A 16,291-nucleotide genomic window follows, 5' to 3' on the forward strand; every position below is an offset into this window, starting at 1 on the left:
GCAGTTGAAATATGTTCAGGGCTGGAGCCTTATCATATGTGTGCTCTTTGGTCCACGTCGGACCATGAATGACAGAACGAGAGGCAATACGATTTTCATGCGGAGTCATCGAAATTCGCCGTGGCGCCATGGGCTCACCGTATCGCGAAAACTCAAAAGCTCCGCAATTTAACATGGCCCAGGTGTGTAGTTGACACTGACCAAAGATGAAGCTTATACGACCAAATCCCAAAGAGGAGTTCGAAAAAGTTCGAGGCATGGAAATGGCAAAATTAGAGACAAAATGTCACCTTCACTTGCTAATGGCGGACTTCCTGTTGGGTTTGCGACAATGGGCCCACAGACTTTTTTGTTCGTCTTGGCATGATACACATGTGTGCCAGATTTCATACATGTAGCTCAAACGATGTGTTCGTAGGGCTGCATTTAACAAGGCATAGGTGGCGCTCTAGAGCCATTTCCCAGTGCTCATATTTAAAACCATTAAAATACAAAATTTTTCACCAGACCTGGCATGTGTGCAAAATTTCAAGAGTTTTTGAGCATGTTCAGGCCCTCAAAAAGGCCCTTGTTTTGCCTGAATAATAATAATAATAATAATTAAAGCTGCAAGCAGCGATATGAGGGCCCGAGCACCCCCGGCGCGTCGAGCCAAGCCCAACACCTAAAACCAGCGCTTCCGATCTGATGTCACATTGATGGAATTCATGCATTTAACCACCAGCTAAAATTTCATCTCATTCAACCATTATTATAGTCGTCCCACTAGGTGGCGCTCTAACCATTACTGACAAATGGCATAACAAACAGTTCCGAGCTCGAGTCTCATCACGCCTGCGACATTTGGGAGAGACTGGACATTGTGTTTTTGAGCGACAGCAGATTACTGCTTTTTGGCGAGTGATTGAAACTCCACGTGCCGCCATGACCACCCTGTTTCCCTGAACGTAAAAAGCTACGCAATTTAACATCACAAAGGTCTTTAGATTCCACACACAGGAGATCGCGTAAATCTAATGAAATCCCTTGGAGGAGTTCGTCAAAGTATGAGGCCTGAAAAGACGGGAAAATGTCGCCAAATTTACACATTAATTTCAAAATGGCTGACTTCCTGTTGGATTTGGGATATTGCTCCAAGAGACTTTTTTGTACATCTTGATATCTCCAATAAGCTTGCCAAGTTTCAAACTCATACATAAAACACAGAGCAGGGGCTGTTGTTTTGAAATTTTGTAGGGGGCGCTGTGGAGCCATTTTGCGCTATTCAACGAAAATGATCACATAACAACAAAGCCTTCATCACATTGGAGGTGTGCGCCAAATTTCAACACTTTTTAAACTTTTCAAGCCCCTCAAAAGCCACTTCATCTTTCATGGTGAACTGCGTTGCCACCAGGGTGCGCCGTTCAGTTTAAACTCACAATTTTCTCACTGAAGCATCATGAAGGACTGATGGTGATACTCACCGCTTTTGAGGTGGCCACGATGAACCTGTGAAAATCAGTACAACAAAATGAAAGACATGACATTTCCTGGTGCCACTAGGTGGCGCTCTACGTATTCCTGACAATGGGCATATCAATCTGTTCAGGGCGGGTCTGACATCATCCCTGTAAAATCTGGTACTGATCACATTGGATTTCATTGAGTTACACTAATTTGTTTCTTCATGGCGAGACCTCAATGTTCGCCATGCTGCTGGGGTCACACCCTTCAGCGAAAACTCACAGTTTTCTCTGTAACCCAAGACCAACTCCTTAAGGCTTTCCTGGAGAAATTTGAGGCTGCAGATGTCACCCATTACAATACTGTACCCCAAAGTGTAAAACATGACATTTCCTGTTCCCACTAGGTGGCGCTGTCCCTGATGTCAAATATGGCAGTTGAAATATGTTCAGGAGTGGAGCCTTATCATATGTGTCCACTTTGGTCAAGGTCGGACAATGTATGACAGAACGAGAGGCAATAAGATTTTCATGGCGAGTCATCGAAATTCGCCGTGGCGCCACGGCCTCACCGTATCCCGAAAACTCAAAAGCTCCGCAATTTAACATGGCCCAGGTGTGTAGTTGACACTGACCAAATATGAAGCTTGTACGATGAAATTCCAATGAGGAGTTCGCAAAAGTTCGAGGCATGGAAATGGCAAAATTAGAGCCAAAATGTCACTTTCACTTCCAAATGGCGGACTTCCTGTTGGGTTTGGGTCAATGGTCCAATTGACTTTTTTGTTCGTCTTGGCATGATACACATGTGTGCCAAATTTCATACATGTAGCTAAAACGATGTGTTCGTAGGGCTGCATTTAACAAGGCATAGGTGGTGCTACAGAGCCATTTCCCAGTGTTCATATGTAAAACCATTAAAATACAAAATTTTTCACCAGACCTGGCATGTGTGCAAAATTCCAAGAGTTTTCGAGCATGTTAAAGCCCTCAAAAAGGCCCTTCTTTTGCCTGAATAATAATAATAATAATAATTAAAGCTGCAAGCAGCGATATGAGGGCCCGAGCACCCCCGGCGCGTCGAGCCAAGCCCAACACCTAAAACCAGCGCTTCCGATCTGATGTCACATTGATGGAATTCATGCATTTAACCACCAGCTAAAATTTCATCTCATTCAACCATTATTATAGTCGTCCCACTAGGTGGCGCTCTAACCATTGCTGACAAATGGCATAACAAACATTTCCGAGCTCGAGTCTCATCACGCCTGCGAACTTTGGGAGAGATTGGACATTGTGTTTTTGAGCGACAGCAGGTTACTGCTTTTTGGCGAGTGAGTGAAACTCCACGTGCCGCCATGACCACCCCGTTTCCCTGAACGTAAAAAGCTTCGCAATTTAACATCACAAAGGTCTTTAGATTCCACACACAGGAGATCGCGTAAATCTAATGAAATCCCTTGGAGGAGTTCGTCAAAGTATGAGGCCTGAAAAGAGGGGAAAATGTCGCCAAATTTACACATTAATTTTAAAATGGCTGACTTCCTGTTGGATTTGGGATATTGCTCCAAGAGACTTTTTTGTACATCTTGATATCTCCAATAAGCTTGCCAGGTTTCAAACTCATACATAAAACACAGAGCAGGGGCTGTTGTTTTGAAATTTTGTAGGGGGCGCTGTGGAGCCATTTTGCGCTGTTCAAGGAAAATGAACATATAAAAAGAAATCCCTCATCACATTAGAGGTGTGCGCCAAATTTCAAGACTTTTTAAACTTTTCAAGCCCCTCAAAAGCCACTTCATCTTTCATGGTGAACTGCGCTGCCACCAGGGTGCGCCGTTCAGTTTATAGTCACAATTTTCTCACTGAAGCATCAAGAGGGACTGATGGTGATATTCACCGCTTTTGAGGTGGCCACGATGAACCTGTGAAAATCAGTACAACAAAATGAAAGACATGACATTTCCTGGTGCCACTAGGTGGCGCTCTACGTATTCCTGACAATGGGCATATCAATCTGTTCAGGGCGGGTCTGACATCATCCCTGTAAAATCTGGTACTGATCAGATTGGATTTCATTGAGTTACACTAATTTGTTTCTTCATGGCGAGACCTCAATGTTCGCCATGCTGCTGGGGTCACACCCTTCAGCGAAAACTCACAGTTTTCTCTGTAACCCAAGACCAACTCCTTAAGGCTTTCCTGGAGAAATTTGAGGCTGCAGATGTCACCCATTACAATACTGTACCCCAAAGTGTAAAACATGACATTTCCTGTTCCCACTAGGTGGCGCTGTCCCTGGTGTCAAATATGGCAGTTGAAATATGTTCAGGGTTGGAGCCTTATCATATGTGTCCACTTTGGTCAAGGTCGGACAATGTATGACAGAACGAGAGGCAATAAGATTTTCATGGCGAGTCATCGAAATTCGCCGTGGCGCCACGGCCTCACAGTAACCCGAAAACTCAAAAGCTCCGCAATTTAACATGGCCCAGGTGTGTAGTTGACACTGACCAAATATGAAGCTTGTACGATGAAATTCCAATGAGGAGTTCGAAAAAGTTCGAGGCATGGAAATGGCAAAATTAGAGCCAAAATGTCACCTTCACTTCCAAATGGCGGACTTCCTGTTGGGTTTAGGACATGGCCATAATAGACTTTTATGTGCGTCTCCGAACGTTAGATATGTGTTCCGAGTTTTATACATGTAGGTCATACCCATCTCGGGGGCTCGCGTTTCTCATTTTTCTAGGTGGCGCTACTGAGCCAATTTTCCCTGGACATGTCTACGGACATTAAAATACGTAAATTTTCACCAGACCTGACGCGTGTGCAAAATTTCATGAGTTTTCGAGCATGTTTAGGCCCTCAAAAGGCCGATTCATTTGCCGAAATAATAATAATAATAATAATTAAAGCTGCAAGCAGCGATATGAGGGCCCTCGCACCCCCGGCGCGTCGAGCCAAGCCCAACACCTAAAACCAGCGCTTCCGATCTGATGTCACATTGATGGAATTCATGCATTTAACCACCAGCTAACATTTCATCTCATTCAACCATTATTATAGTCGTCCCACTAGGTGGCGCTCTAACCATTACTGACAAATGGCATAACAAACATTTCCGAGCTCGAGTCTCATCACGCCTGCGACCTTTGGGAGAGATTGGACATTGTGTTTTTGAGCGACAGCAGGTTACTGCTTTTTGGCGAGGGATTGAAACTCCACGTGCCGCCATGACCACCCCGTTTCCCTGAACGTAAAAAGCTTCGCAATTTAACATCACAAAGGTCTTTAGATTCCACACACAGGAGATCGCGTAAATCTAATGAAATCCCTTGGAGGAGTTCGTCAAAGTATGAGGCCTGAAAAGAGGGGAAAATGTCGCCAAATTTACACATTAATTTTAAAATGGCTGACTTCCTGTTGGATTTGGGATATTGCTCCAAGAGACTTTTTTGTACATCTTGATATCGCCAATAAGCTTGCCAGGTTTCAAACTCATACATAAAACACAGAGCAGGGGCTGTTGTTTTGAAATTTTGTAGGGGGCGCTGTGGAGCCATTTTGCGCTCTTCAAGGAAAATGAACATATAAAAAGAAATCCCTCATCACATTAGAGGTGTGCGCCAAATTTCAAGACTTTTTAAACTTTTCAAGCCCCTCAAAAGCCACTTCATCTTTCATGGTGAACTGCGCTGCCACCAGGGTGCGCCGTTCAGTTTATAGTCACAATTTTCTCACTGAAGCATCAAGAGGGACTGATGGTGATATTCACCGCTTTTGAGGTGGCCACGATGAACCTGTGAAAATCAGTACAACAAAATGAAAGACATGACATTTCCTGGTGCCACTAGGTGGCGCTCTACGTATTCCTGACAATGGGCATATCAATCTGTTCAGGGCGGGTCTGACATCATCCCTGTAAAATCTGGTACTGATCACATTGGATTTCATTGAGTTACACTAATTTGTTTCTTCATGGCGAGACCTCAATGTTCGCCATGCTGCTGGGGTCACACCCTTCAGCGAAAACTCACAGTTTTCTCTGTAACCCAAGACCAACTCCTTAAGGCTTTCCTGGAGAAATTTGAGGCTGCAGATGTCTCCCATTACAATACTGTACCCCAAAGTGTAAAACATGACATTTCCTGTTCCCACTAGGTGGCGCTGTCCCTGGTGTCAAATATGGCAGTTGAAATATGTTCAGGGGTGGAGCCTTATCATATGTGTCCACTTTGGTCAAGGTCGGACAATGTATGACAGAACGAGAGGCAATAAGATTTTCATGGCGAGTCATCGAAATTCGCCGTGGCGCCACGGCCTCACAGTAACCCGAAAACTCAAAAGCTCCGCAATTTAACATGGCCCAGGTGTGTAGTTGACACTGACCAAATATGAAGCTTGTACGATGAAATTCCAATGAGGAGTTCGCAAAAGTTCGAGGCATGGAAATGGCAAAATTAGAGCCAAAATGTCACCTTCACTTCCAAATGGCGGACTTCCTGTTGGGTTTAGGACATGGCCATAATAGACTTTTATGTGCGTCTCCGAAGTTAGATATGTGTTCCGAGTTTTATACATGTAGGTCATACCCATCTCGGGGGCTCGCGTTTCTCATTTTTCTAGGTGGCGCTACTGAGCCAATTTTCCCTGGACATGTCTACGGACATTAAAATACGTAAATTTTCACCAGACCTGACGCGTCTGCAAAATTTCATGAGTTTTCGAGCATGTTTAGGCCTCAAAGGCCGATTCATTTGCCGAAATAATAATAATAATAATAATAATAATAATAATAATTATAATGATAATAATAATAATAATAATAAGAAACAGAGCAGATACAATAGGGCCTTCGCACTTTTGTGCTCGGGCCCTAATAATAATAATAATAATAAAAGAAAAGAAACAGAGCAGATACAATAGGGCCTTCGCACTTTTGTGCTCGGGCCCTAATTAAAGCTGCAAGCAGCGTTATGAGGGCCCTCGCACCCCGGCGGTCGGCCACGCCCACACCTACAACCAGCACGTCCGATCTGATGTCACATTGATGGAATTCATGCATAACCACCAGCTAACATTCATCTCATTCATCTATTATATGTCCCACTAGGTGGCGCTCTAACCATTATGACAAATGGCATAACAAACATTTCCGAGCTCGAATCTCATCGTACCTGTGAATTTTGGGAGAGATTGGACATTGTGTTTTTGAGTGACAGCAGATTACTGCTTTTTGGCGAGTGATTGAAACTCCACGTGCCGCCATGGCCACCCCGTTTCCCTGAACGTAAAAAGCTTCGCAATTTAACATCACAAAGGTCTTTGATTCCACACACAGGAGATCGCGTAATCTGATGAAATCCCTTGGAGGAGTTCGTCAAAGTATGAGGCTGAAAAGAGGGGAAAATGTCGCCAAAATTACACATAATTTTAAAATGGCTGACTTCCTGTTGGATTTGGGATATTGCTCCAAGAGACTTTTTGTACATCTTGATATCTCCATAAGCTTGCCAGGTTTCAGTCTCATAATAAACACAGAGCAGGGGCTGTGTTTTGAAATTTTGTAGGGGGCGCTGTGGAGCCATTTGCGCTATTCAGGAAATGATCACATAACAAGAAATCCTCATCACATTGGAGGTGTGCCCAAATTTCAAGACTTTTTAAACTTTCCAAGCCCCTCAAAAGCCCTTCATCTTTCATGGTGAACTGTGTTGCCACCAGGGTGCGCCGTTCAGTTTAAAGTCACAATTTTCTCACTGAAGCATCAGAGGACTGATGGTGATATTCACCGCTTTTGAGGTGGCCACGATGACCTGTGAAAATCAGTACAACAAAATGAAGACATGCATTTCCTGTGCCACTAGGGGCGCTCTACGTATTCCTGACAATGGGCACATCAATCTGTTCAGGCGGGTCTGACATCATCCCTGTAAAGTCTGGTACTGATCAGACTGGATTTCATTGAGTTATACTAATTTGTTTCTTCATGGCGAGACATCAAAGTTCGCCATGCTGCTGGGGTCACACCCTTTGCAAAACTCACAGTTTTCACTGTAACCCAAGACCAACTCCTTAAGGCTTTCCTGGAGAAATTTGAGGCTGCAGATGTCATCCATACAATACTGTACCCCAAAGTGTAAAACATGACATTTCCTGTCCCACAGGTGGCGCTGTCCCTGATGTCAAATATGGCAGTTGAAATATGTTCAGGGTGGAGCTTATCATATGTGTCTCTTTGGTCAGGTCGGACATGTATGACAGAATGAGAGGCAATAAGATTTTCATGGCGAGTCATCGAAATTCGCCGTGGCCCACGGCTCACCGTATCCCGAAAACTCAAAAGCTCCACAATTTAACATGGCCCAGGTGTGTAGTTGACACTGACCAAATATGAAGCTTATATAATCAAACCCCAATGAGGAGTTCGCAAAAGTTCGAGGCATGGAAATGGCAAAATTAGAGCCAAAATGTCACCATCACTTGCAAATGGCGGACTTCCTGTTGGGTTTCTGACATGGTCCCACAGACTTTTTGTTCGTCTTGCATGATACACATGTGGCCAGATTTTCATACATGTAGCTAAAACGATGTGTTCGTGGGCTGCATTTAACAAGGCAGGTGGCGCTACAGAGCCATTTCCAGTGCCTCATATGTAAAACCATTAAAATACAAAATTTTTCACCAGACTGGCATGTGTCTGCAAAATTCAAGAGTTTTCGAGCATGTTAAAGCTCTCAAAAAGGCAATTCATTTCAATGAAAAATAATAATAATAATAATAATTAAAGCTGCAAGCAGCGATATGAGGGCCCTCGCACCCCGGCGCGTCGAGCCAAGCCCAACACCTACAACCAGAGCTTCCGATCTGATGTCACATTGATGGAATTCATGCATTTAACCACAAGCTAAAATTTCATCTCATTCAATCATGATTATAGTCGTCCCACTAGGTGGTGCTCTAACCATTACTGACAAATGGCATAACAAACATTTCCGAGCTCGAGTCTCATCACGCCTGCGACCTTTGGGAGAGATTGGACATTGTGTTTTTGAGCGACAGCAGGTTACTGCTTTTTGGCGAGTGATTGAAACTCCACGTGCCGCCATGACCACCCCGTTTCCCTGAACGTAAAAAGCTTCGCAATTTAACATCACAAAGGTCTTTAGATTCCACACACAGGAGATCGCGTAAATCTAATGAAATCCCTTGGAGGAGTTCGTCAAAGTATGAGGCCTGAAAAGAGGGGAAAATGTCGCCAAATTTACACATTAATTTTAAAATGGCTGACTTCCTGTTGGATTTGGGATATTGCTCCAAGAGACTTTTTTGTACATCTTGCTATCTCCAATAAGCTTGCCAGGTTTCAAACTCATACATAAAACACAGAGCAGGGGCTGTTGTTTTGAAATTTTGTAGGGGGCGCTGTGGAGCCATTTTGCGCTGTTCAAGGAAAAGGAACATATAAAAAGAAATCCCTCATGACATTAGAGGTGTGCGCCAAATTTCAAGACTTTTTAAACTTTTCAAGCCCCTCAAAAGCCACTTCATCTTTCATGGTGAACTGCGTTGCCACCAGGGTGCGCCGTTCAGTTTATAGTCACAATTTTCTCACTGAAGCATCAAGAGGGACTGATGGTGATATTCACCGCTTTTGAGGTGGCCACGATGAACCTGTGAAAATCAGTACAACAAAATGAAAGACATGACATTTCCTGGTGCCACTAGGTGGCGCTCTATGTATTCCTGACAATGGGCATATCAATCTGTTCAGGGCGGGTCTGACATCATCCCTGTAAAATCTGGTACTGATCACATTGGATTTCATTAAGTTACACTAATTTGTTTCTTCATGGCGAGACCTCAATGTTCGCCATGCTGCTGGGGTCACACCCTTCCGCGAAAACTCACAGTTTTCTCTGTAACCCAAGACCAACTCCTTAAGGCTTTCCTGGAGAAATTTGAGGCTGCAGATGTCACCCATTACAATACTGTACCCCAAAGTGTAAAACATGACATTTCCTGCTCCCACTAGGTGGCGCTGTCCCTGATGTCAAATATGGCAGTTGAAATATGTTCAGGGGTGGAGCCTTATCATATGTGTCCACTTTGGTCAAGGTCGGACAATGTATGACAGAACGAGAGGCAATAAGATTTTCATGGCGAGTCATCGAAATTCGCCGTGGCGCCACGGCCTCACCGTATCCCGAAAACTCAAAAGCTCCGCAATTTAACATGGCCCAGGTGTGTAGTTGACACTGACCAAATATGAAGTTTGTACGATGAAATTCCAATGAGGAGTTCGCAAAAGTTCGAGGCATGGAAATGGTAAAATTAGAGCCAAAATGTCACATTCCCTTCCAAATGGCGGACTTCCGGTTGGGTTTACGTCAATGGGCCCACAGACTTTTTTGTTCGTCTTGGCATGATACACATGTGTTCCAAGTTTCATACATGTAGCTAAAACGATGTGTTCGTAGGGCTGCATTTAACAAGGCATAGGTGGCGCTACAGAGCCATTTCCCAGTGCTCATATGTAAAACCATTAAAATACAAAATTTTTCACCAGACCTGGCATGTGTGCAAAATTCCAAGAGTTTTCGAGCATGTTAAAGCCCTCAAAAAGGCCCTTCTTTTGCCTGAATAATAATAATAAGAAGAAACGGAGCAGATAGAATAGGGCCTTCGCACTCTCAGTGCTCGGGCCCTAATAATAATAATGATAATAATAATAATAATAATAATAATAATAATAAGAAACAGAGCAGATACAATAGGGCCTTCGCACTTTTGTGCTCGGGCCCTAATAATAAACGGAGCAGATACAATAGGGCCTTCGCACTCTCAGTGCTCGGGCCCTAATAATAATAAGAAACAGAGCAGATACAATAGGGCCTTCGCACTCTCAGTGCTCGGGCCCTAATAATAATAATAATAAAAAACAGAGCAGATACAATAGGGCCTTCGCACTCTCAGTGCTCGGGCCCTAACAATAATAATAATAATAATAAACGGAGCAGATACAATAGGGCCTTCGCACTCTCAGTGCTCGGGCCCTAATAATAATAAACGGAGCAGATACAATAGGGCCTTCGCACTCTCAGTGCTCGGGCCCTAATAATAATAATAATAAACGGAGCAGATACAATAGGGCCTTCGCACTCTCAGTGCTCGGGCCCTAATAAACGGAGCAGATACAATAGGGCCTTCGCACTCTCGGTGCTCGGGCCCTAATAAACAGAGCAGATACAATAGGGCCTTCGCACTCTCAGTGCTCGGGCCCTAACAAGTCCCGGAACTGATAGAGTACAATAAAATAAACACTTGAAACTAAGGAGCCACCAATAATCCAAACTCAATTCTGCTCAATATTAGTTTTATCTCTTTATAAGCGTATTGGTGCAGCCCTCCACCACAGTACCCGTTTCATATGTGGCTCCTTGGGGAAATTAATTGCCCACCCCTGCCATAGAGACTGGTGAATAAAAGGGAATAAAACCCTGAGGAACAATTATACTCTAACAGAAATAGAGTATAAGACAAAAGAACATATGAAATTCAAAATCTCCAAAAAAGGAGAATAAAAACACTACAAACTTTAAAAAATATTGAGAATTCCAAACTCAACAATCTGAATCCAAAGTATAATTTGACTACAGAACAATAGTTTCTGGGTCTTTGGCAGCTGCTGAGAACTTCAGAAATTACATATGTTCATCATTATCAAACCAATAGTTTGATACTAATAGACAAGAATGTGTTTGTGTGGCACATACATAAGGGTGTGTGTGTGTGTTTCTTTAATCTTATTACTTCTGGTATACTGGAATTTGTTCTGAAAATGTGTCTGTGGATCTTTGTCTGTGTGTTGTCACTCTTGTCACTGAATAATGGTTTCAGATGGCCTAACCATTAGGAGGTTATCCCTCTGGAGACCCCCGTGCGATGACTCCATCCCTCCTGTTCATTACTGCACTGCTGTCAAAACCTCTGGCAGCACTTCAGCTGACCGAAGGCACTCTACCTCCTCCATTCCTTCTTTCTCCTCCAGTGTGACTCTTGCTTGCTCTCACTTTCTGTCAGCTCCAGTCGGTCTGACAGACCAGGAGGTAAGGTTGCCATGGCAACTTGTCCATCCATGAATTGTTCCCTACTACCACAAACTCTTTGGAATACAGAAAAACAGAAACATCCCTAACATTTATCGGATAAAATAAATTTACGTAAATTCCTTGTTTAAGTTGAACTATAGGAACAGACGTGTCTCTGTCAGATTTTCCATCATGCTTCTTTTGTTGGCAAAGTATTATAGGCAGGGGTGCACATAAGTGGTCCGCAGGTGCGCATTCGCTGTCAAAATAAAAGATGCGCACCAGATAAGAAGTTGCAACGTGCATTTGCGTACATATAAAAGGCACTGTTTTTGTCCGCTAGAGTGGGATTTTCACGGCATATTCTGTACCACATCTCTGTGTGTTCATCATCTGTTTGAAGCCTCACCTCCTGCAACCACTTTTCCGAGAATACGCGCTTCTTTTGCAGTTCGGACTCCTGACATTTCTTTGGAGGTGGAGGAACACCAAAGTAATTGCTTAAAGGAGCTTGCTTCTTCAACATCTTTAAGAGTTCTAATGTCTGTCCTCCTCCAGAAAATCTTATGTACGCAAACGCGCGTTGCAACTTCTTATCTGGTGCGCGTCTTTTATTTGACAGCGAATGCAGTCAAAAGGGGCTACAGAGCCCTTTTGACTGCAAGGGGCTCTGTAGCCTCGCTACAGAGGCAAGGCTGCCAGACACTGGCACCACCGGGCCCTCTGACCACCACCAGTAGGCAACGGGTGAAGTGTCTTGCCCAAGACTGTCCAAGCCGGGGCTCGAACCGGCAACGTTCTGATTACAAGGCAAACTCCCAACTCTTGAGCCACGATTGCCCCGTGATTGTGAGGCAGATCAGTTTTAGACATCTGTGAGGGAGAGAGTTTCACTCAAAGCAGAGATACTACATTAGCCAAAAAAAAACAAACAAAACAGGACAAATAGCCCATTTAGTGTATGACAGAAAGGTTTTTAGAATTAATACAAAAAGGATTGTGAATATTTGTACCAAATCTTTATGACATATTCTGTATATCCGTAAAATTTCCAGACATTTGACTCAAGGCAACAAATGTCAGCCTCAAGGTGATGCAAGATGCACTCAGAACTTCACTCTTTAAGCTTTAGACCATGAAAGTCTAAACTGAATATTATTTGTAATAAATGTCATGATATCAAGTCGTTGTCAAGACTTTTCATATCTTGCCACAAATGTCAGCCTCATGAAAAGAAAAGCCAAGGAATCACTAAAAACTAAGGGCTTCATCTTCACCCTCTAATCATTGACATCTTCACCACAAAAATGTAATCTAATAATGCATCCATCCATGTTCTTCAGCTTATCCGGTCCGGTTGTGGGGGCAGCAGCCTAAGCAGTGAAGCCCAGACCTCCCTCTCCCCAGCCACCTCTTTCAGCTTGTCTGGGGGAACACCAAGGCGTTCCCAGGCCAGACGAGAGATAAAATCTCTTCAGCGTGTTCTGGGTCTGCAACGAGGCCTCCTCCCGGTGGGACATGCTAGGAACACCTCACCCAGGAGGCACCCCGGAGGCCTACTTATTAGACGCCCAAACCACCTTCTACTGACTCCTTTTGATGTGGAGGAGCAGCGGCTCTACTCTGAGCCCCTCCCGATCTAATAATGTTGTAGGCTATTCAGTGAGTGCTAAAAGATTTCACAAAAAATCATAATGAGACATGCCACAAACAAACAACAGAGAGAATATAATGATAGCCTGAAATGAAAAGTCAGGATTTTCATACATTCAGTTTCATTCTTTTCTCACAGATTTATTAGTAATCTAATAGTAATTTAATTAATTGTTGAAATATGAATATTTCATAACAATCCATTGAGTTGTTGTTGAGATATTATATGGAACCATTAATGTAGCTTAAACTGATATTATTCACATTATTCTCTGCTCTTTGCTTGGCACTCAGGTTTAATCCCTGCTCTTCGGGAACTGCGGTTCGTCCTGTCCCCAGAACAGGACTTTCAGATTTCGAAGAAAATATGGCTCTTGGCTGATCAAACAGCCATAAGTTGCCAGGTGATGTTATTCATTTACACATGAATACATTTATGGCAGTGAACGGCTTTCAAAGGACAGACAGTGCTACCAGGTATATTAAAAGCACTGTGATCACCACATCGCTTTGGATTAGACATGACAGGACTGCAAGTGTACATGCGCTGGAGTTAACTCTATCAATTTACCACAGCACGCTTTGGGAGTCAAGAAACTGCTTCCCACAGTCCAAACTAAAACAGATAAATTTGTGTTTGTTTTTCTGCCAACATACCAATTCACCTGGGGTGCCTAAAAAGTTCCTAAATCTGGAGAGTTTTCCTTGTTTGGAAAAATATTTGCATTAGCCAGGACTAATTACACACAGGTTCACACCCCTGTAATCACTGACTCTGTCTAATAGCTTGACAGGACAATCAGTTAAAAAAAGATGTCATACAAGGTGAATTTGGCCACTGACCAATCTCCTTCTAATCGATTTATGGATAACGACAATGACTGATGCCTGCAAAAAGCTCTTACAGTTAGCTTATTGACATGCTGTATTGAGTGAGTGATTGCTTACTGAGAATCATTTTCTAGGATAATAAACCTGCTTGCTGGCTTATTGATAGTATAAAGGACTAAATATAGAACATAGCTGTAATGAATAGGGATATTTAAAGTATGGCTACTGAGTGTCTCATTAAAAACAAACAAACAAACAAACAAAAAAAAGAGTGATTGTGACTTCTGTGTTACCAAACAGTGAGGTGAGCTGGGATGGGAGCCTGTCACTCAGCTAAATCAAATTCAGCTAAATCTCTCAAAGTGAATATTTTAGGTTTTGCTCAGATGCATGAACACTTGTAAAGTGTTACCCTGGTCACAGTGTAAAGAGAGTAAAGAGATGTAAAACAACAACATTTACACCAGGTTTTAGTTCATTAAAGTTAAATAATTAAAATCAATTAATTAGAGCTGTCAGCAGCTGATGGTGTCGAGTAATAAGTGGAGCTCATTTAGAGAGAGTATAACAGGAGCCTACACTTCTGTCAATGCCTACTGAGTGCAAGAGAAGCTACAGACCTGTCTTAAATCCCTTTAAATCCTCTTGATCCTGCAGCCATCGCTGCTGGATTCAGTTGTTCTACACAGTCTAAGTTATGTGGACATTGAGAATGGGCAACATCTAATGCTAATTTTGAGCTTTCTCATATTTTTCTCATATATATATAGATATATAGATATACATATGTATATAAAATATGGCATTTCATAAAACAAACAGATAAGTCTCTATCGCCCTCTTTTGGTGATGTTATTTAAACACACATCAAAAGTTGTATGGAACAAAAGATAATAAAGTACTACATTAAAAATATTCAGTCACAGAATTCACTGTCTGAAACACAGTTTGTCATACCATCCACAAATGCAGGTTGAGGCTTTATCACGCCAAGAAGAAAAAAAAGTCCAGCCGTCTTCTGTGTTTCAAAGCTAATTAAAAATGGGCTGGAGGAAGAAGAAAACTATTCTGTAGTCAGATGAAAAAAAATTAGAAATTAATTTTGGAAAAGAGTAAGTTAGTTCTAAAGAGTAAGTTAAAAAGGGACCATCTGGAATTTTATCAGGAGTCAGTTCAAAAGTCTGCATTTGCAGTCTAAGCATTTAGACATGTTTTTTTTAATACCTAATAATATATAGGTATAGGTAGGTAGATTTAGGCTGCCATAGCCTGTAGAGGTCTGCATAGATAGGCCTCAGCAGACCATCACTGATCCACCACCAAACTGGTCGTGCTTAATGATGTGACAGACAGCATAATGTTCTCTATGAATCTCCAAAACCTTTTAGTTCGCTAGTGGTAGATTTATCAATTCTGGTATTCACTACAAATGTCATTCAGGCTTCGCGGTGCCAGGCAGATAGCACAGGTCGACTAGAGGACATCAGACCCTCAGACCACCCTCATGAAGACTGTTTCTGATTGGTGAGAGACATTCACACCAGTGGCCTGCTAGAGGCCATTTTGTAGGGCCCTGGCAATGATCATCCTGTTCCTGCTTGCATAAAAGGAGAAGATACCGGTTCTTCCGAGGACCTTAAGGACCTATGTCCAGTGTGAGTTGACACACTTAGTTGGACCTTGTTGTGGAGCAGACTGCTGTCAGCCTGGCGAGTGAGAGTTCCTCTCCAGCCTGTGAAGAGAGCCCAATGTGAGTTTACACACTCAGTGCTTTCGAAAGTTCGTGTATGTAGACTATAAATATATAAATATATTTATATATGATAAATTCACATCCATTTAACCGCTACAGCCAATAGTAGTGGTTTTAATGCTCATTCCCCTTTAAGAATTTAGTAAAGTAAAGTTCAGCACGTTTTTTCCTGACCCTAAAGAGTACTGTTTTAGAAGCACACTCAACACTAGCATTCAGTGACTTGAACAGGACTAATTTCATTAATTGGAATCATTTATAAGTCTTGTTTTCGGGAACACAATAAGCTGTAATGAGGCCCGTTTGAAAGGGGAGCCATGACTTTCATGTTGTCCGGAAGGGCAGGCTGCGTGAATACACAATCACAGGTGTAGGCTGACCCCGACTGTAAGGTCATGACTGAGCTTGGTTTCATGATGTGACTCGTGTCTCGATCAATCATTTAGCACACCTTGTCAACTTAAACCTGGTGTTGACCTGGGCTCTCAGCCAGCGTAGCTGAGTATCACTCGCTC

The sequence above is a fragment of the Oreochromis niloticus genome, linkage group LG23, assembly GCF_001858045.2.
Source record: "Oreochromis niloticus isolate F11D_XX linkage group LG23, O_niloticus_UMD_NMBU, whole genome shotgun sequence".
Classification (NCBI taxonomy): domain Eukaryota; kingdom Metazoa; phylum Chordata; class Actinopteri; order Cichliformes; family Cichlidae; genus Oreochromis; species Oreochromis niloticus.